This window comes from Mesoplodon bidens (genome assembly GCF_964165515.1).
Source record: "Mesoplodon bidens genome assembly, contig: HAP1_SCAFFOLD_118, whole genome shotgun sequence".
NCBI classification, from domain to species: Eukaryota; Metazoa; Chordata; class Mammalia; order Artiodactyla; family Ziphiidae; genus Mesoplodon; species Mesoplodon bidens.
In genome coordinates, this window is record NW_027671260.1 from 183,031 (window position 1) to 202,971 (window position 19,941).

Genomic DNA, 19,941 nt, shown 5'->3' on the forward strand with positions numbered 1-19,941 from the left:
GGGAAAGAAAGAGATGCAGCCATCTGTTAATGTGGCTTCAGCTTCTTTGTTTTCAAATGTTACAGCTGTCACCAGACCAGCCATTCCACTTGGGGCGAGGCCAGGGGGTTAGAGGGGGAACATCTGTCCACTAAGGACACCACTAAACAGCAACCAAATCTTGGGGCGACCCCTCTCTCTTTCCTCGAGTGCTTTCGCTAGCCGGTCCTACTTCCCCACTCCTTTGGGAGTTTCCTGTTTCATTACGTAGGCAAGAGGGCGAGAGGTCCCAGCTTTCCTAATTGTGAGTGGTTTGGCTGGGTGTGTACGTGCGAGTAACTGTGTGTGTGTGTGTGGGGAAGTGGAGCTCGCTACAAGGGGCTTAGAAAAACTAGTCGCCAATTTAAAATATTTTCGGAGTGTTTGAATGATATCTTAAGAGCTAATCCCACTCTCAAATTCAGCGAAATGAACAATACAGATAAGGAAGATGAAGAGGGTGGAAAACCCACACAGCGGAATGGAGCCGTCCATGCCGCGGGAGTGACAGGGGAGCGCTCAGAGGAAAGGCGCTCTGCAGGGAAAGTCACTCTGGCTCTTCTCTCTCGGTCCACCAGCCGGCGACGCTTCTTCTGTAAAAGCATTCCTAGAAAATAACCCTACAACCGGGAAGGGTAGCGATCGTTGAGCGCAGTTCCCAGGAGCCGGTGCCCACAGCCGGGAGAGGCCCCTCTCCCCCCGCGGCTGGCGCGGAATGTGGCGATCCGGCCAGGGGCGGGGGATGACTTCCGGCGGCCGGAGCTCAGCGCCGGGAGCAGCTGCTGCAGCTGGCAGGTGGGGTGGGGGTCGGCCGAGCTGACCACACACAGACCCGGCGCGGCGGCACTGCGGCCCCGGGGCAGCCGGCGCCGGGGACATGCGCTGATTCGATCCCTCCGGAGAAGGTAAGCAGCCCGGCTATTATTAGCCTCGGCCACACTGCGCGGTGCTTTCTGCTTGGTTAATAATGGGGTTTGTAATACAGAGGGAAGAAGGGGAATATCCCTGCCGCCTTCTGCAATGGGAAAAGGAGCAACAACTGAAATTGAAATGTTAATCAGCCAAGTGCTTGAGATTATTGGAGGAGCGGTGTTACTGGGCAAACAAAGAAGGCGGTCAGCCTCTGTAATCTTAAGATAATCAACCATTGCTGTGCTACACTCGCTTAGATATTGAAGAGGATTCCGAATGTAAAATAATTTGAGTTGCACTTTTACGTTGCTACCTTCAACCTTCGCTTGGTTAATTTGTGGTTTGCGAGCAGCAGGTTCTTGTCAGCAGCCTGGAGAAGTAATCGGAAATCTTCCTTCTCCTTTTGCGTTCCTCAGCCTCCTCCCTTTCCAGTTATCAGAATGGGTCTGCACATTTCAACGTCAAACATCCACTTCAATACTGAACCTTTAGAAAGAATCTCAAATTAGAGGAGAAATTTACCTCCTGGAGTTCAGCTTGGGTTGAGCAGCACTTGTCCCCACTTCTCCCTTCATTTACCATCTTCTCTTGTCAATCATTTCATTGATCCCCCCCCCACCCCCGGGGATGCTGTGCTCATTAACAAACCAGCTCTTGTTAGCTCCTGTCCACCACCTGTGTTCCGTGACTGATTTTTCAAGGACCCAGAAAGGGCATTGCCTTATACCACGTTTGGACTGTTATCTGTGTCCTTCCCCAAAATGCATGGCATGAAAAATCCTTTAAGCCCAGTACCAATATGGTTTCCGATAACTCCCTTCATTGTAGTCACTGCAGCTACCAGATGGGTTTCAAGGACAGCAGAATCTATTGGGGTGTGAGAAAGAGGGCTCTACCTACATATTTTGTGCATAAGAATAGGTGGAAGTAGAAATGCAAATGTCAGTCTATCCCGTTTTTCTTGAAGGTTTTTTAGTCCAGCTAGGTTGTGAGACACCTAGCTGGGTAGGGTATGGGGCAAGTCCTCCTGCAAAAGCAAGCAGTGTGTTTGTCCTAGGATTCCCCCAATAACCTCAAAAGAGTTTCCAGAGAGACTTTTCCCACAGGCAGTCAGAAAGCCAGGGGAGGTGGCCAAGGTAAACCTCAGGTTATTTGGGCATCCTCAAGTTAGTCTCCCCTTTTAGGGGTTCTGACCTAGGATTTCCCCACAAACGCTTTGCTCCTGAGCTCAAGTACCCATTCTTGTTGCTCACCTAGGGATGTACAATTGAATGATATTCTGTGAAATGGTGAAGATTGCTATGGTGGGGATTGCAAATGTGCCACTTCACCAACAGAGAACAGTTGTAATAAGCCAGACTGTGTGGTGTCTGTGTGCCAATATTCCATTTAAAAAGAGATTTGTTATCTTTAAATCTGAAATTAAAGAGACAGTTTGACTCAAAAGGCCATGGATTTTATTTTAAGAAATTAAAATAGGAGATCAATAAAAAAGAGGGCCAGGGTTTATAGCTAAACTTCTTACTTTTTTTTTTTTTTTTTTTTTGCTGTACACGGGCCTCTCACTGTTGTGGCCTCTCCCGTTGCGGAGCACAGGCTCCGGACGCGCAGGCTCAGCGGCCATGGCTCACGGGCCCAGTCGCTCCGCGGCATGTGGGATTTCCCCGGACTGGGGACACGAACCCGTGTCCCCTGCATCGGCAGACGGACTCTCAACCACTGCGCCACCAGGGAAGCCCCTTACCTTCTTTTTTAAATATTGCTTTAGAACAAGATACTGGTTCTGAAAAATCATGTTACTTCTATTATATATCGTTATTGTTTTTCTGATTACAAATTCTCTATTTATAAATACACTTTGGAAAGACTTGAGTTGGTTTCTTTGTCTCTATCTTCAGTATATGAGGCAGAAGGAGTGGAGGCAGGTGGGCAAATCCCACTCCAAATGGCCCACTCAGAGAACTGTTCCCCAGACCATGCAAAGCTCTGGACCGAAATTGTTTTGGCTGGTTGTTATTATTATCTTTAAATGTGGTTTGGGTTTGAAATATTAAATTTTCAATATTCTAAAATTTTGACTCAGGCACACCAAGTAAAAGAGAGAACAAAGAACAAGAATAGCAAAACTATTTTCCACCTTTCTTACCTAATTGTAAAATATTTAATTATATGAATAATTATTCTGAATAATAAGTGAAAAACATATTAAAATAATAATTCATTTTTAAGAAAGTAGCCCAAGGTTTATGAAATACAGGTTAGTGCAATTGATCTTAAGTACAGTAAAAATTTCTGTAATTTTAAAAGGTGTTTTTATGTTGAGTATTAGTACATGAAAATATGCTAATGATGGTTAGAAATTGAAATGTCTGTTACTTGGTTTCTGAAGAAACTGAATTTTTGGCAAGAAATGGGTCAGGATTAGGGGACTGGAGCCGCCAAAGCCGGCATCATACCTGCCAGTGATTTTATAGGTGAGATGAATGCATTAAGTTATGGATTAGGGTTGGAGAAGCCTTCTGGGGAAGAAAGAAAACAAGATAGAAAATAGAATTTGTTATTTTAGTGCAACTAAGATAATTAAATTTAAGTTATTTCTGAGTTTGGACTTTGTTATATTTCAACAATTTCTGAGGAAAGTTTCTAAATTCAAAGCCCTAGGTAGAAATAGTTGTATGATTTCCTATCCGAAACTGATTTATGACTCTATTTCCTTTGTTAAAAACGTTTCCCAGAGAAAGGCAAAATTAATTGCCCGGTGTTAAGGAGGAGGAGTAATACCAAATAGAAGGATGTACGCTATTAGTTGCTAAATGAACTGTGGGAACTTTTTTGTAGATTTGACAAGATAGAATTGAAATCAATCTGTTGCTTTCCAATCACGTAAAAAAAAAAACTTAGTCTGGTGGGTGGTCGGTGTTATCAGTAATTTAAGACTTGAGTACCGATTTAGGATTCAAAGTTGCCTCTCCTTACAAAAGGCATTTTCTGGTGCTGCATTACTGCCATTAGCTACAATTGAAAGAGACTTATCCTGAGATTTTGAAAAACAGAAAAAGAAATAGTAGAATTAATAAGGCTTTGCCTCCACTGAGAATGGGTAGAAAAAGTGCTATTTTGAAAGTTATCAATGGCCTCTTAATTGCCAGATTTCTGCGCTGTTTCAACCTGCTCTTTATGTCTTTATTTTTAAGTTCTCTTCTAAGTTCTTTTTTAAAAATTTTACTGCTTAGTGTTTTATTCACTAAAATAGCATTTTTAATTGAAGTAGAGTTGATGTGTAATATTATATAAGTTACAGGTGTAAAATATAGTGACTCACAATGTTTAAAGGTTATACTCCATTTATAGTTATTATAAAATATTGGCTATATTTTCTGTGCTATGCAATATATCCTTCTAGCTCATTTTATAATAATAGTTTGTACCTCCTAATCTCCTATCCCTATATTGTTCTTTTTTTTAAATTAAATACTTGTGTTCAAAAGTATTATTAATAAGTAATATATAAAGAGATATCTCTTTATCTAGTTTCTCAGTAATCCCCTTAAATTACCTCATGACCAGCCTAGAACAAGTGCTGTTTATTTCTAGTTTGTGCCTCATGATATCACGACTATATGTCTTCATTTGTTCCTTTCACTCACCCTGCTACACGTTGAAACCTTGCTCACAGCATACACTGCCTCTTCCATGAACCCTTCCCCATACCCACCTTCCTTCTCATTTCAGATGTGTTTCTCCCTTGTCTAAATTCCTATGGCACTTTCTATTTTGGTCTATCCTTTAGTTTGAACATGATTTGCTGTTGTAAAATAACCCTAGAGAGCAGAGTCTTTGACTAACAACTTTGTATTACCTGCAACTCATAATACAGTGCCTAGCTATGTATATGCAAAGTAGATGTTCAGCAGTTTGATGTTAGTGAAGAAATTAGCTATTATTTTCCAGGGGTGTATATCCACCTACTCTGATATCCAAGTTAGGCTCTAAATAATGTGTGCAAGTACGTTTTAGTTTAAAATCCCTATATAATAATATAGTGAAAGTACATTCAAACAGTTATATTCAACAAAAGTTATTGTGAGCTTACATGCCCTTAAGTGGATATTGGCTCATCCGTATCAAAAAGCATAGTAAGCATTACAAAAGAAAACTTCAAAGAAGACATTGTACCAGCTTTCAGTATGCTTTCATTCTACTGAAAACAAGTAAGCAGGGGAAGATGTCTTGCATAAGTAAGTACTAGTCTTAAAGCGCTCTGCTAGGTACTTTCATCTATGGTGTATAATTTCATCCTTCTACTATATGCTAATTTTACGCTGAGACTCAGAGATCTTACCTAAATGGCAGAGATTCTTTCCACATTCACATGCTGTTCTTTGAAGTGTTAACGAGTGAAGGAAAACTATAAAACATAATCAGAGTAGTTTAAAATGGTTTTGTGATCAGGCTTTCCAGTGCTTTTTAAACTTTTGGGTCTTAACATCCCCTTTAATAATTCAATAAAGGCTATGCATCCACTCCCCAAGTACATACACAACACACACACACAGAATTTTGCCTGTAATTGCAGGTGTTTGCGGACCTAATACAGCCCTCCTTTGCAAATGCTTTAAGGACATCTACGCTGGGCTCAGTTTTTCTTTTTGCTTGTTCTATGCTTAATATTTATTTTTGCACCTATTAAAATTAAACAAATTGTTATCTGTTATAGTTGAGGTATAAACCTAAGCAGCTTCGTACTTTACAACTTTTCTTTTTGCATTTTTGTATTCTGTCCTTCTCTCTCACACAAACACACACATTTATATAAATGAGATCAAATAATACTTTTCTGTGAAGAGAATGCTTAGAATTTATTCTTAACAATTTTTCTATATATCACACGTCAGTGTTAGCTATAGTCATCATGTTGTACATTATGTCCATAGTATGTATTTATCTTACAATTGGAAGCTTGTACCTTTGACCGTCTTCCTCCAATTTCCCCTCCCCTGACCCTCTGTCTCCTGTAACCACAGGTCTGATCTCTTTTTCTATGATTGTTTTCTTTTTTTCTAGATTCCACACATAAGTGAGATCATATAGTGTTTGCCTTTCTTTCTCTGACTTATTTAACTTAGCATAAAGCCTTCAAGGTCCATTTCTGTTGTCTCAACTGGTAGCATTTCTTTGTTTTCTTACAGATGAATAATATTTCAGTGTGTGTGTGTGTGTATACCTATAATATGTATATACCTATAAATATATAAAACAACCTCTTTACCCATTTGTCCATCAATGGGCACTTAGATTGTTTCCATGTCTTGGCTATTATAAATAATGCTGCTATGAACATGGGGGTGCAGATATCTTTTTGAGTTAGTGTTTTCATTTTCTTTGGATATATTCCTAGAAGTGGAGTTGCTAGATATATGTAGTTCTAGTGTTAATTTTTGAGGATCCTCCATACTGTTTTCCATACTGGCTTTACCAATTTACAATCCCACCAACAGCACAAGAGTTCCCTTTTCTCCACATCCTCATGAGCATTTGTTATCTTTTGACATTTTTGAGGATGACTGTTCTAACAGGTGTGAAGTAATATCTCAATGTGTTTTTTTTTTTTTTGCGGTACGCGGGCCTCTCACTGCTGTGGCCTCTCCCGTTGCGGAGCACAGGCTCCGGATGCGCAGGCTCAGCGGCCATAGCTCACGGGCCCAGCCGCTCCGCGGCACGCGGGATCCTCCCAGAGCGGGGCACGAACCCGTGTCCCCTGCATCGGCAGGCGGACTCCCAACCACTGCGCCACCAGGGAAGCCCTCAATGTGGTTTTAATGTGCATTTCCCTAATGACTAGTGGTATTGAGCATCTTTTCATGTACCTGTTGGCTTTTCGTGTGTCTTCTTTGGAGGAATGTCTATTCGGGTCCTTTGCTCATTTTTTTAATTGGGTAATTTTTTTTTTTTTTTGCTATTGATTTGTATGAATTTTAAATTTATTTTGGATATTAACCATTATCAGATATATGGTTTACAAATATGTTTTTCCCATTCTATAGGTTGTCTTTTCAATCAGTTTGTTGATTTGTTTTTGTTTTTGTTTTTGTTTGCTGTGCAGAAGCTTTTTAGTTTGATGTAGTTCCATTTGTTTATTTTTTATTTTATCGTTTGTGTTTTCAGTGTCATATCCAAAAAGTCATTACCAAACCCATGTAATGAGCTTTATTCCTATGTTTTCTTCTGGCAGTTGCATAGTTTCAGGTCTTACATTTGAGTCTTTAATCCAATTCAAGTTAGTTTTGTGAGTGGTATAAGATATTGGTCCAATTTCATTCTTTTACATGTGAATATCCAATTATCCCAGGGTTCCCTTGTATGTAACTTCTCTCTTTTCTCTTGCTGGTCTTAAAATTCTTTCTTTGTTTTTGACTTTTGATGATTTAATTGCAATGTGTCTCAGAGTAGCCCTATTTGAGTTCAACCTGTTTGGGCTTGTTTGGGCTTCATGGATATGGATGTCCATTTCTCATCCTAGGTTTGGGAAGGTTTCATCCATTATTGCTTTAAATATACTTTTTTTCCCTTTCTCTCTCTCTTTTCTTTTTCTGGAATTCCCATAACATGAACATTGTTTACTTTATTGTGTCCCATAATTTCCATAGGCTTTCTTCACTCTTTTTATTCTTTTCCTTTTTGTTCCTTTCACTGGGTAATTTCTAAAGTTCTATCCTCCAGTTTGCTGATTCTTTCTTCTGCATGGTCGAATCTACCTTTGAAACTTTCTATTGACTTCTTCAGTTCAGTTATTGTATTTTTAAAATCTAGTGCTCCTGTTTTTTTGATGTTGCTATTTCCTTGTCAAACTTCTTGTCTTGTTCATGCATTGTTTTCCTAATTTCACTTAGCTGTCTGTGCTTTCTTGTAGTTCACTAAACTTCCTTAGGAGTATTATTCTGAATTCTTTGCCAGTTCATAGATATTCTTTTTTTTTTTTTTTTTTTGCAGTGTGTGGGCCTCTCACTGTTGTGGCCTCTCCCGTTGCGGAGCACAGGCTCCGGACGTGCAGGCTCAGCGGCCATGGCTCATGGGCCCAGCCCGCTCTGCGGCATGTGGGATCCTCCCGGACCGGGGTACGAACCCGCGTCCCCTGCATCGGCAGGCGGACTCTCAACCACTGCGCCACCAGGGAAGCCCAGATCTTCATTTTTTTAAGGTCAGTTATTGGAGTTTTATTACTTTCCTTTGGTGGTGTCATATTTGCCTAATTTTTGTGATCCTTGATTCCTTACATTGGTATCTGCATATGTGAATAATTGGGCTCTTCCTCCAGACTTTACTGGGTATTATATTCAGTAGTAGTAGTACATGGAGCTATGAATTAGTTTCCTGGCAGAGAATCAGAGCTTGTATAGGACCTGGCTCTGGACAGGACCCAGAGCCTGTATAGTTCATTGTTTGGGAACCCAAATCAGGCCAGAGTGTGCACTTAATTCCCTGGTCAGGTGAGGGCACTGGTTTTGCCCTGCAGATGGTGGAGGCTGTGTTGTCTGTTCAAGTGCCACTGTATCTAGGGCTGTTTAATGGGCTGTACATCTTCCCATGTTCTCTGGTTAGGTTCCCCAGTTGGACATGCTGAAGGCTGTATTCAGTGATGAGTAGGACTATGAATTAGATTTCCTGCCTGGGTGCAGCAGGAGAAGCAGCTCTAAAGCCAGTAAAGCTCTTTGTTGTCTTAACTCAAGCTGATCCATACTCCACGTTCTGTGGCTGAACAAGGCCACTGGCTTGGCTTTGCAGACTATCAGCTCTGCCTATACCCTTCTCTAGGTTTGAGCACTGCTGGGCCGAACAGTTTCTAGGAGTTGTCACCAATCCTTCTGGTCAGATGGGCCAGGAAGACACTCTCCACAGCAGATGGGATGGGACTAGTCCCAGTTCCTTTGCCTGGGTGGGATGAGGAGGGGCCGCCCCAGGCTACTCTTAATTTCTCAAACAGGCTCCCCAGTTGGGAGGAGCTGGGAGCTCCTCTCAGCCTTGGATATGAATTAATCTCCGTGCCTGTGCATGGTACCGGATCCCTCCACACTTGATACTGGCTCTGCTTTGTACCAGAGCCAGTGATGAGCTCTGGCTGCCTGCCTCTTGGCTGGAGCACGACTGGGCCAAATAGCTTCCAGGATTTATTGCCAGCCCTTTTGGTCAGATGGCCAGAAGACACTGTCCACAGTGGGTGGGCTGTGACTCTGCTCTTTCCCTGGGTATGGTCAAACCAGGTTCAAGGGCCAGATGCGTATCAGGTGGATCTGTACCCTGAGTTCCCTGGTTGTAGTGCCCCGCCAACCTGGCTCTGTAGATAAGCAAAGATGCCCGTTGTGATCCCTACTTGGGCACTGCAGGTATGAATTCCATCTGTCACAATCCATGTGCTGGCTGTTGCATGCCCCTTCCCCCTTCATCACAGTCCAACTTTTAGTGGTCAAACCCTGCAGATTCCCCTGCAATCCCAGTGGAGCAGATTAGAGCAGTGGCTCCCACAAAGCAACCCCAATGCTAGTGGTGGTGCTTGCTGTCCCCCGGTTCTCTTCTCCTACTGGAGGAACCAGAGGTTCACGGGAGACCTCACCCATGGTGCTCCACTGGCCTGGGGGAGGGGCAGTGTGGTCAACATGTAGCTCCTTCTCTCACCCTTCTAATGCAGTCTGTCTTGGTCTCTGTGGTGCACGGGGGTGCTTCAGCCTCACCTCCATGTTCTAGGATTCTCTCAAATAGTGTCCTGTTGCCAAATAATTGTTAGTTGTTCCTCCTGTGGGGGACGCGGAGCCAGGAATGACCTTGGTGATGTCACCCCACTCTGGGCTTACTTTGACAATATGTGTGTCCTTTATAGCCCAGACATTTCTGGTACTTGAAATGAGGTTCTCCTTTTATTGTTCTCCCTGCTTTAGGACCTAAAATGGGAGCTCTTCCTTAGCACTGGCACAAAGGCTGCTGAGATGACTAGGAAGCAAGTGCCAAGGAGGATAGTGAATCAAAGAACCTTGATTCATGGAAAAGGAATCCCAGAAGGAGCTCTAAACATTACACACTCCAAAGGATTTATTCAGGGTTTTCCAATCGAAATCATTTTTACAAAAAAGAAACAGTTCTCAGACTTCGAGTAGTATACTGCCAAGTATGTGGAAGAACATTGCCAGCAGTTGAGTGGTGTGGTCTGCTTTGAAATATATTCAGTTTTCTTAGGATGGACATATGTCTACTTCAAAGTTACTATTTCTTTCTAGTAATGCTGTCTACAGTAATATATTTGCTTTTGCCAAGTTAAGAAAACAATGACATCCCTCCCAGGTTCTAAAACAATTACCAGCATAAAAATACATTAAAATTTTTCGCTGATACTTAAGGAAACCAGTACTAGCTAGCATTCCTACTGATGCTAGTATTCAAAGAGAGGCGTGACAAAACCATTAATCTGGAAAACACCGGGTTGGAAAGATGGAGAGAAAGAACTCAAGAGGACTACTTAAGCTGTTGCTTTCTTTACATGTCCCCAAATATGATAATAACCATATAAGCTCCTAAAATAAGTGCAATTTTATGCAAACTTCATAGTATGCCTAGTAGGAGGTAAATTTTTACTTTACTTTATGGTATATTTTTATTTTGGTAAAATGTCCCATAATGTAAAATTTACCATTTTAACCATTTTTAAGTGTATCATTTATTGGTATTAAGTACATTCACAATGTTGAGCAACCATTACCATTATCCATTTTAAGACCTTTCTTATTATCCCAAACAGAAACTGTACGCACTAAACAATAACCCCTTATTTCTCCCCTCCCCTTAGCCTCTGGTTAACTCTATTCTATCTTCTGGGTTTATAATTTGCCTATTCTAACTACCTCATATAAGTGGAATCATACAATAGTTGTCCTTTTGTGTCTGGCTTCTTTCACTTAACATAATGTTTTCAAAGTTTATGCATGTTATAGCACGTAGCAGCATTTCATTCCTTTTTAAAGCCATACAATGTATAGTGATTTTTAGTTGCAAAACACTTTTAGTACATTGTGTTTCTATTATATTAATGATATCTAGCATATATCACTACCATATTGCCTTTAGTAGATGCCCAGTAATGTGTACTATGAGTGAGCCATAATTTCATTCAGTCAAAACCCATTGATAAACATGTATTAAGTTCCAAACAGTTTTATGATTTCAAGAAATGTGGTAATGGACATAGAGGTTCATGTCTTTATGTACTGGAGCCTTTACTTTTGATGGAAGAATTCTTGGAGTGGCATGGAATGGTATTTTGGGGTCAGAGATTATGCAGAAACATTTATAATTTGAATACATACATTGACTATAAAAACCATCAACTTCTTCAACAGATAATATTCCTGTATTTTATGTAACCATTTATGACTATGTTAAAAATGAATGCAAGTAATATAAGGGAATCCACTTAATGTGATTTGAGCAAGGAAACATTCTCACTTTTTTCATTTCTAGTTCATGGAAGAAAATTCCTATACACAAGTATTGAAATATTTCAAGTCTCTGGATCACACATTTCATCATTTCAAAAATATTACAGAGTACATCACGGATGTCAGTCAAGTCTTGTAACAACAGTGTAGAAAACTAGTAACATTTATAGCTAGTTTTTTTTTAAGCTTCAGCAATGGATCAATTCTCTCCAGCCTAATCTGTAATTTTAATTAGATTAATTTTTAAAATAAAAAAGATTCATTTTTAATTTAAAAGTATTTTTAGTTCATATTTATGTACCTGCATTATGGTAAATCTTTTATTTGGTTGTATTTTTTCTTAGTTTCTCTTTAGAGTATCTTTTAAAATTTATTTTTAAACAGAATAATTAAAGCCCAAAGATGAGAATGTCTCACTTAAGCTAAACTAAAGAATGTTGGAATAGCTGAAGTATGAACACAATTGGCACAACTTTTCACTACCCTCCTTAGAAGAAGACTGTTTTGATTTGCATGGTCCAAGAAAGGAGAAACAGATAACTTGCTGGGGATTGCATCCTGCTTTACTTAAATTAGACATTAACAGGCAAAAAAGGCAAGGATGAAGCAACATGTTTATAACATATTTTTGAAAAGCTACTTAAAGGTGAAGGGGGCTTCCCTGGTGGCGCAGTGGTTGAGAGTCCGCCTGCTGCTGCAGGGGACACGGGTTCGTGCCCCGGTCCGGGAAGATCCCACATGCCACGGAGCGGCTGGGCCTGTGAGCCATGGCTGCTGAGCCTGCGCGTCCGGAGCCTGTGCTCCGCAACGGGAGAGGCCACAACACTGAGAGGCCTGTGTACCGCAAAAAATAAAAAAAGGTGGGGAGGGGGCTTTTTTAAGGATATAGGGGTGAGTGCCTCATAAAAACTGGGAGCTGAAAGAGAGCCTGGCCTCGAAATAGAACTGGTAAGCCATCAGATCTCAGGCATCATCTCTTTTACACACACACAAGCATGCGCACACGCACACACAGGCCGTATCTCCTCTCTGTGTCTCTGTGTGGCTCCCCTGATCTCTGCTCTCTGCAGTCATGTGACAGGAAGGAATGACCTCATGGTCCCCCAGTTCAAAGGACCAGCCCAGGAAGCAAGTAGCATCTTAGAACCCATAACCCAAATCCTGGGAGTGACCATCTTAAAAGCCCAGCCCGTGCCAAGTGCCCGATCAGCTATGACCAGGGACAGAGTCATACACATGGCTGCCTGGATCCAGGAGTAGTGCTCAGAAAAGGGTGAGACAGACCCCCTAGAGTATGCTGCATTTTACCCTCCTAAGACATCAGAGACATAAGGCATTCAGTTCAGTAACAGCTTTTCGAGAGAAAGTCCATCCCAGTGAAATTGCCTATCATCAGAAACTGCTGGTTCAAAAAAAGATGCAAATGTCAGAAGAAAACGTTATCTGTGTATCTGGAAGAGTGTACACCAAAATGTGAATAAGGTTACCTGTGGGTAGTGTGATAATGGTGGATCATTTTACCTTCGTTTTGCTCACGTCTATGTGTGTATATAAATACTTTTTACAACAAAGATTTTTTTTTGAGTAAAAAAAAATGCCATTTGAGAAATATTTGGGGATCTCCCTACAATTATAGAGTTTGGGCATTTGTTGCTCTTGCTTGTTGTAGGTTGGAGCCAGAAAAGGCACCCCAAAGATGGACCAAGGAAGGGAGATGCTGAAGAGAGAAATGTCCAGCAAATCCAGCCAGAGCCTTCTGTTTTCTAAACCTGGTGGAAGGAACTAGAAACGTCGTCCTGCTGGGCCTCGCGTGATCCTCCGTGAGTCAGTGTAACTCTTCTGCGTCAAACTACTAAGATGCTTTTTTAGGACATTAAAGGTTGCTACCCTAGTGTGTTGCTTCCTAGACTGGTATTTTGCACAATACTGTATTTTGGAGTGTGTGAGGAGAGGGGTTCTTTTCACAGATATTATGAATGTAAACATACGCAGGCATATGAAGAATAAGTTTGAAATTCAGACTCCTAGGCCTGGTCGATGCAATTATGTGTTTGGGTAGTGACAAACCCAAATGTCACACCTCCAAGGAGCTCTGAGAAGCCCGCAGTTGAGAAAACCCAGGGCGTGTACTGGGGCCACAGGACAGAATGGTAACCTCAGGGCTGTTGGGGCCATGGTATAGTGCATTTATATCTGAATTGATTATAATAAATGTGAACAGCAACCAGTTTTATCGCTTCCATAACAGTGAGTCATGTTTATATGGCGCTCTGCGGTGTTCAAAACACTTCTCGTCTAATCCTCTCTCAAGCCCTGGGAGGTAAATAGCATTATGTTCCCCATTTTACAAATGAGGAAGCTGAGGCCCAGAGAGGTTAAATGGCCCGTCTAAAGTCACACAGCTAGTAAATTCAAGAACTGGGTCTGGAACCCAGGTTTCTAACTCCATCTCACGCTGCCCATTCTGCCGCACCAAGACAGCCCAGTAGGTCAAGTCCCAGGCCATCAGGACAGACCAAGTACCCAGTCATCAAAGAACACACACTGCCCAGGTGGACACACCCCTTTCCCGTGGTGTTTGAAGAGACCCTCATTTTTGCCTTCTCTCCAGCCATCTGTTCTCTCCCTGCCTTTCTTGTACGGCCAGAGACCACCAAATAAAACAGGAGGAAGAGCCAGAAGCCATGAATATCATTTATTTTTTATTTTTAAAAAGGCACAATAAAAGTATTTTGATATTTTAAAACCAAATGCATTCTTTATACTGATTAAAACTAGAAGGAAATGGGAAAAATGATTTGCACGATCTTCCACTAAAGGTACTTCTTACACAGTGAGAAGGGTGAGCATCACCTGACCTTAAAAATAATCTTGAAAATCCCAGCAGTTTTCCATAAAGAACATATTAATTATACTGTACCATATCCCCCAAATCCAAAACAGCAATCTCCAGCACCAGAAAAGATCACTTGGTCAGGCAGTAGTTAAGTAGCTGGCTCATGTTTGGAAGCCAAATTGTGTGGGAAAAAAACTACTTTGGTTGAATACAAATATTTGAATTTGCATAAGTTAAATGTAATGCCTATGTGACTCCACTGTATTTGAGGTCTTTCAAAGGATGTGTTAATCTTTACCGTATCAACATTGCAACCCACAATGGCAATGTCCTTTCTTCACTCCTTGAACTAGATGGTTCTTTAGGTGTCTCCTCAGCCACACACCCCTTTCTCTGAGAATGCACATTCCCCAACCAGGTTTACCCTACCTCCTGCTGCTCTCTTGGCCACACCTGACTGGCTGATCAGTAGATAGTCTACCCAAGCCAGACCAATCAGGTTTCTCTTCTAACCCAAGCTGGGCCAATCAGCACCTGTGCCCTTGATATTTGGAAGTGGGACACGGAGTTACCACACAGGTCATTAATGGCCCGGAGCTGAAAGTCTTGATGCAGTTCCCAGCTGGGGTGGCCATTTCTCCCACTGTGTTTGGAGAAACAAAGCCAGTCTTAGAAAGAGATGGCCAGGATAGATAAGCAACAGGTAGAGACAAGAAACCAAGACCCAGGGAATTCCCTGGCAGTCCACCATGCCCTTTCACTGCCAAGGGCCCGGACTCAATCCCTGGTCAGTTAGCTAGGATCGCATAAGCCACACTGTGTGGCAAAAAAAAAAAAGAAGAAGAATCCAAGACGACCCCCAGAGAGACAGTGCAGCAGACACTACAAGCCCCTTAGTCATTGCCTCCCTCTACTGTATAAGCAGCCCGCGAAATGCCCTCATTTCCCAGCCTCCCTTGCAGCTAGACCTGGCTGTGTTGTTCAGTTCTGGCCAGTGACATGCAGGTGAAGGCCCTGGGCAGGGCTTCCCTTCTGGAATTAAAGGCAAGGCTTTGCTAGGAGAAAGTTTTTCTCTTTGTCCCTTTGCATTGTCTCCTTTTCCTCTCCTGGAGCTCGGTCTTGGAGCTGGAACAGCCATGTTGGGGATCACCAGGTAACAAGCAAGAGACCAAAGCCAACCTCAAAGGACAATGGAGTGGAATGACATGAAAAGCCTGGGTGGGAGCCTAGTGGCATCACTGTGCTCTGCACTGTACCTGAACTGCCTACCTCTGTACATCCTGTTGTATAAATAAATCAATCCTCTCAGTTTCAGCCACTGTAGTCAGATGTACCTGTTTGTGCTGTGGAGCCAACGACTCAAAAGTTAGTGACTTAAAATGGCAACTATTAGTTCTCATGATTCCAGGCGTCAATCTGGCCACTTGTACTGGTCTGGTTGGTTTGGCTGGGGCTAGTTTAGGGTGGCTTCGTGTACATGCCTGCCTGGTCATTGCCAGGCAAGCTGGGTTAGGACAGTGGTTCTCAACTGGGGGCGATTTTGCCACCCAGGGGGCATTTGGCAATGTCTGGACACACTTTGGTTGTTAAACTGGGGTGGGGGTGATCCTATCCTCTAGGGGTAGAGGCCAGGGATGCTGCTAAACATCCTGCAGTGCACAGAACAGCTGCCCACAACCAAGACTTATTTGATCCAATATGTCAATAGTACCGAGAATGAGAAACCCTGGTCTAGAAAGGCCTCAGCTGGGACGTCTGATTCTGCCTGGTGTGGTCCCTCATCACCCAGCAAGCCAGACCAGGCCACGTGTGGTGGGTACAGGTTTCCAAGAGCAACAGGAGAGAGAAAGCCCCAAAGCACACTTTTCAAGTCTCCACCTGCCATGTGTTTGCCAACATCTCATCAGACAAAGCAAGCCACATGGCTCGAGTTCATTTGGGAGGGGCTCCAAATTTTTACCATCTACCCACATCCAGGTTTCTGTTATTTAAAGCTGAAGGCAGCGCGCGCCCAGAGCGTTAACGGGCGGGGGCGGGGGTGTGGAGTTGGGAGGACAACTGGGCCTCCTGGTAGCCTCCCTGAGTTCAACCAATCCAGTGAGGAGAAGCCGTGGGCGGGGCGAGCTCCGCTGCCAGAGCGGCGTGAAAAATTTCCCAAGGCAGAGCGAAAACCTTTCCTGAGCGACTGAGCATGCCCGCTGGTGAAAGGTCCAGCCCAACTTTCACCACATCCCAGACACCAGAGGGACTTTTCTGAAACCCAGAGAATTGACCATGTCCTCAAAGAGCTTAAAAATCTTCCATGGCTCCCCCATGCCTCCTCAGGAAAAGAAGATCACACTTCAGTGGGTTTTTTATGCTTCATCCTCAACCAATTTCTTCAGCCACGTCTCCCGCTACTTTTGCAAGAACTCTTTTGCTCCACGGATGTTGCAAACTTGCAGCTTCTCATACATACCATGTTCTCTGTGCACACAGGTTCACCAACCTGCGGTTCTCTGCCCAGGCCCTCTCTACTAGGATAATTGCATCTGGGCTTTCTAGGTCTATGAAAACAGTCATGCTTCATCCCTCTGGCATAGTTCTTGTTTTTTGTTTTTTTGTTTTTTTGTTTTTTTTGCATCTTTGTTGGAGTGTAGTTGCTTTACAATGGTGTGTCGGTTTCTGCTTTGTGGCAGGGTGAATCAGTTATGCATGTGCATGTGTTCCCATGTCTCTTCCCTCTTGTGTCTCCCTCCCACCCGCCCTCCCTGTCCCACCTCTCTAGGTGGTCGCGGGGCGCCGAGCTGATCTCCCTGTGCTGTGCGGCTGCTTCCCACTAGCTATCTATTTTATGTTTGCTGGTGTATATGTGTCCATGGCATAGCTCTTCGTATTCTGTGTTGTGAATATACTCTATGTGCTCACATGTCTTATCTTCACTAGAATGTGAGCTACTTGAGGGCAGGGGTCTTGGCATATTTTATACCTGTATGGAACTCTAAGACCTAGCAGGGTGCCTGGCACAGGATAGATACTCAATAATTGCTTATTGCAAAAATGAATGGATTATGAGCTCCATGAAGGGAAAAAAAAAAAAAAAACTGAAGGCATTCCAACTGATGCAGAAAGTTGCCCTGATTCCTGATGACTTTCTGGTTCCTAGTTTCTTTTCTTGGAAAGGCCCATTCCAATGCCTGCCCTTGGGTTCCACTAGGACGTTTTGTATCACTCAAGATTCTCTGGTTGCAACCAACAGAAATCTCCTGTGGCTAACTTAAACAGAAAAGGAGTTTCCTGAAAGGAAATGCGGAAGGTTAGAGAATCAAAGGGCAAGCAAAGCTGAGGAGTCTGAACAGGCAGGAGCCATCTTTTCTTCCCCGTAGATGTCCCCTTTTTTGCTTCAGCCGGTTTGAGTTTCTGTTATTTGCAACCAAAATGGCATTTACTAAGACGCTCTGCACAGCCCCAACTGGTAGCTCTGAGAAGCTACCAGCGACCTTTCTTTCCCCTGACGTTGTACCAAGGGACAGCAAGGTACCTGCATTCCCACCCCCCCCGAACTCCCAATCTTCTGATCCCCCAAGAAGCTAAGCCAAACAACTTCCTTCCACCCTTGCCAATGGGGGCCCATTTGGATTCGTGACTTTGCAGATAAGGTGCCCTTCTCCAGCAACTTGGCAGAGCCAGCAGTGCCTGCTGTTGTGGAAACTGGGGTCATGAAGTGTCTACGGAAGAAAACAGCTTCCCCTGGATCCGTGTTGCAAAGTGTGTTCCTGGTAAGTGGAGTGGTTTCCAATTTTTACGGTCTTAGGAATGAAAGCAATACACTAACGATGAGAAGAAACCCAAAATCTGCTAATGCATTTATTTTTTATTATTATTATTATTTTTAAAGTTATGGCTGCATTGGGTCTTTGTTGCTGCTCCCGGGCTTTCTCTAGTTGTGGCGAGCAGGGGCTACTCTTTGTTGCGTTGCGTGGGCTTCTCATTCCATGGCCTTCTCTTGTTGCGGAGCACAGGCTCTAGGCATGGAGGCTTCAGTAGTTGTGGGTCGCAGGCTCAAGGACGCAGGCTCAGTAGTTGTGGCGCACGGGCTTAGTTGCTCCGCGGCATGTAGGATCTTCCTGGACCAGGGCTCGAGCCAGTGTCCCCTGCATTGGCAGGCGAATTCTTAACCACTGCACCACCAGGGAAGCCCCTCATTTACTCTTAATGCTTCCCCCTGTTGAGGACAAACAGGAGAAATAAGAAAGGGCAGGGCTTCCTTGGTGGCGCAGTGGTTGAGAGTCCGCCTGCCAGTGCAGGGGACACGGGTTCATGCTCCGGTCCGGGAGGATCCCACATGCCACCGAGCGGCTGGGCCCGTGAGCCATGGCTGCAGAGCCTGTGCGTCCAGAGCCTGTGCTCCGCAGCGGTAGAGGCCGCAACAGTGAGAGACCCACGTACCGAAAAGAAAAGAAAAAAAAAAAGGGCAATAGCAAGGTTCCAAATGAGCTGAGAAATGACCTTCTAAAAGGGCTCTCAATCTGGCCTCTGGTAGATGTCTGTCGGGGTTTCTGCCCAGCCTAGACCTTCCTCAGGAGAGAAGACGTTTAGGGCTTACAGTGGGCTGACTGGTGGCCCCAAAGATCTCAGGCTCTAATCCCTGGGACCTGAGAATGTTACCTTACAAGGTAAAGTTTTGCGGATATAAGGATTTTGAGTTGAGACTATCCTCGCCCTAAGTGCCATGTGTAAGTGTACTTATAAGTGAGAGACAGGAGGAGATTATATCCAAAGAAGAGGCGGAGGCAGTGACCACAGAGGCAGGACTAGAGTGCTGCACCTACAAGTCAAGGGATGCCAGCAGCTTCTGTGGTTAGAGTCTTTTGAACTCCTTGGCTTTTCAGCTCCTAGGCTGTAAGATTTGAATCCGCAAATGCCCCAAGGAGAAAAGCTGCACCAAATGTCAAGCTTGCGTCTGTGTTTCCCTTCTCTCCAGAACTTGGCCCACATGTCTTGGTGTCTCTCTAACATTCAGATGCCAGCGAACAGATGTTTTCTTACTTTATCCAGGTTTTCTAAAATTTCTTTAGACTTCACCTGATCTTATGTTATTATTGAAGTACCATCTCAATTACCCCTAGGAAGAAAATTTACAATGTTTAGAGAAAATGGAACCCTGGTACAGTGTTGGTAGGAATGTAAACTGGCACAGCCACTGTGGAAAACAGTATGGAGGGTTCTCAGAAAACTAAAAATAGAACTACCATATGACCTCGAAACTCAACTCCTGGGTATAAATCCGAAAAAGACAAAAACACGTGTTTTCAAAAACATGTATTTGAAAAGATACATGCACCCCAATGTTCAGAGCGTCATTATTTACAATTACCCAGATATGGAAGCAACCTAAGTGTCATCAAGAGATGAATGGATAGGGGCTTCCCTGGTGGCGCAGTGGTTGAGAGTCCGCCTGCCGATGCAGGGGACACAGGTTCGTGCCCCGGTCCAGGAAGATCTCACATGCCACGGAGCGGCTCTGCCCGTGAGCCATGGCCGCTGAGCCTGCGCGTCCGGAGCCTGTGCTCCGCAATGGGAGAGGCCACAACTGTGAGAGACCCACGTACCGCAAAAAAAAAAACACAAAAAAATCCCAAAACAAAACAAAAAAAACACCCCGTGGGTAGTCAGAGGAGAGGACCGTCACAGCTCATCCCCCTGTGTCGTGTG

At 43.5% G+C, this 19,941-nt stretch overlaps 1 long non-coding RNA gene and 1 pseudogene across 2 annotated transcripts in view; one reads left to right on the forward strand and one right to left on the reverse strand.

Moving 5' to 3' along the window:
• The window catches only part of LOC308611648 (centrosomal protein of 78 kDa-like), a 400,758-nt pseudogene that overhangs the window by 45,168 nt on the left and 335,649 nt on the right, over positions 1-19,941 (reverse strand). The window lies entirely within an intron of this gene.
• Positions 392-10,560, forward strand: LOC308611636. The gene is made up of 3 exons (XR_014014982.1): positions 392-923; positions 7,921-8,128; positions 9,861-10,560. It is a non-coding gene; the product is annotated as an uncharacterized lncRNA (long non-coding RNA).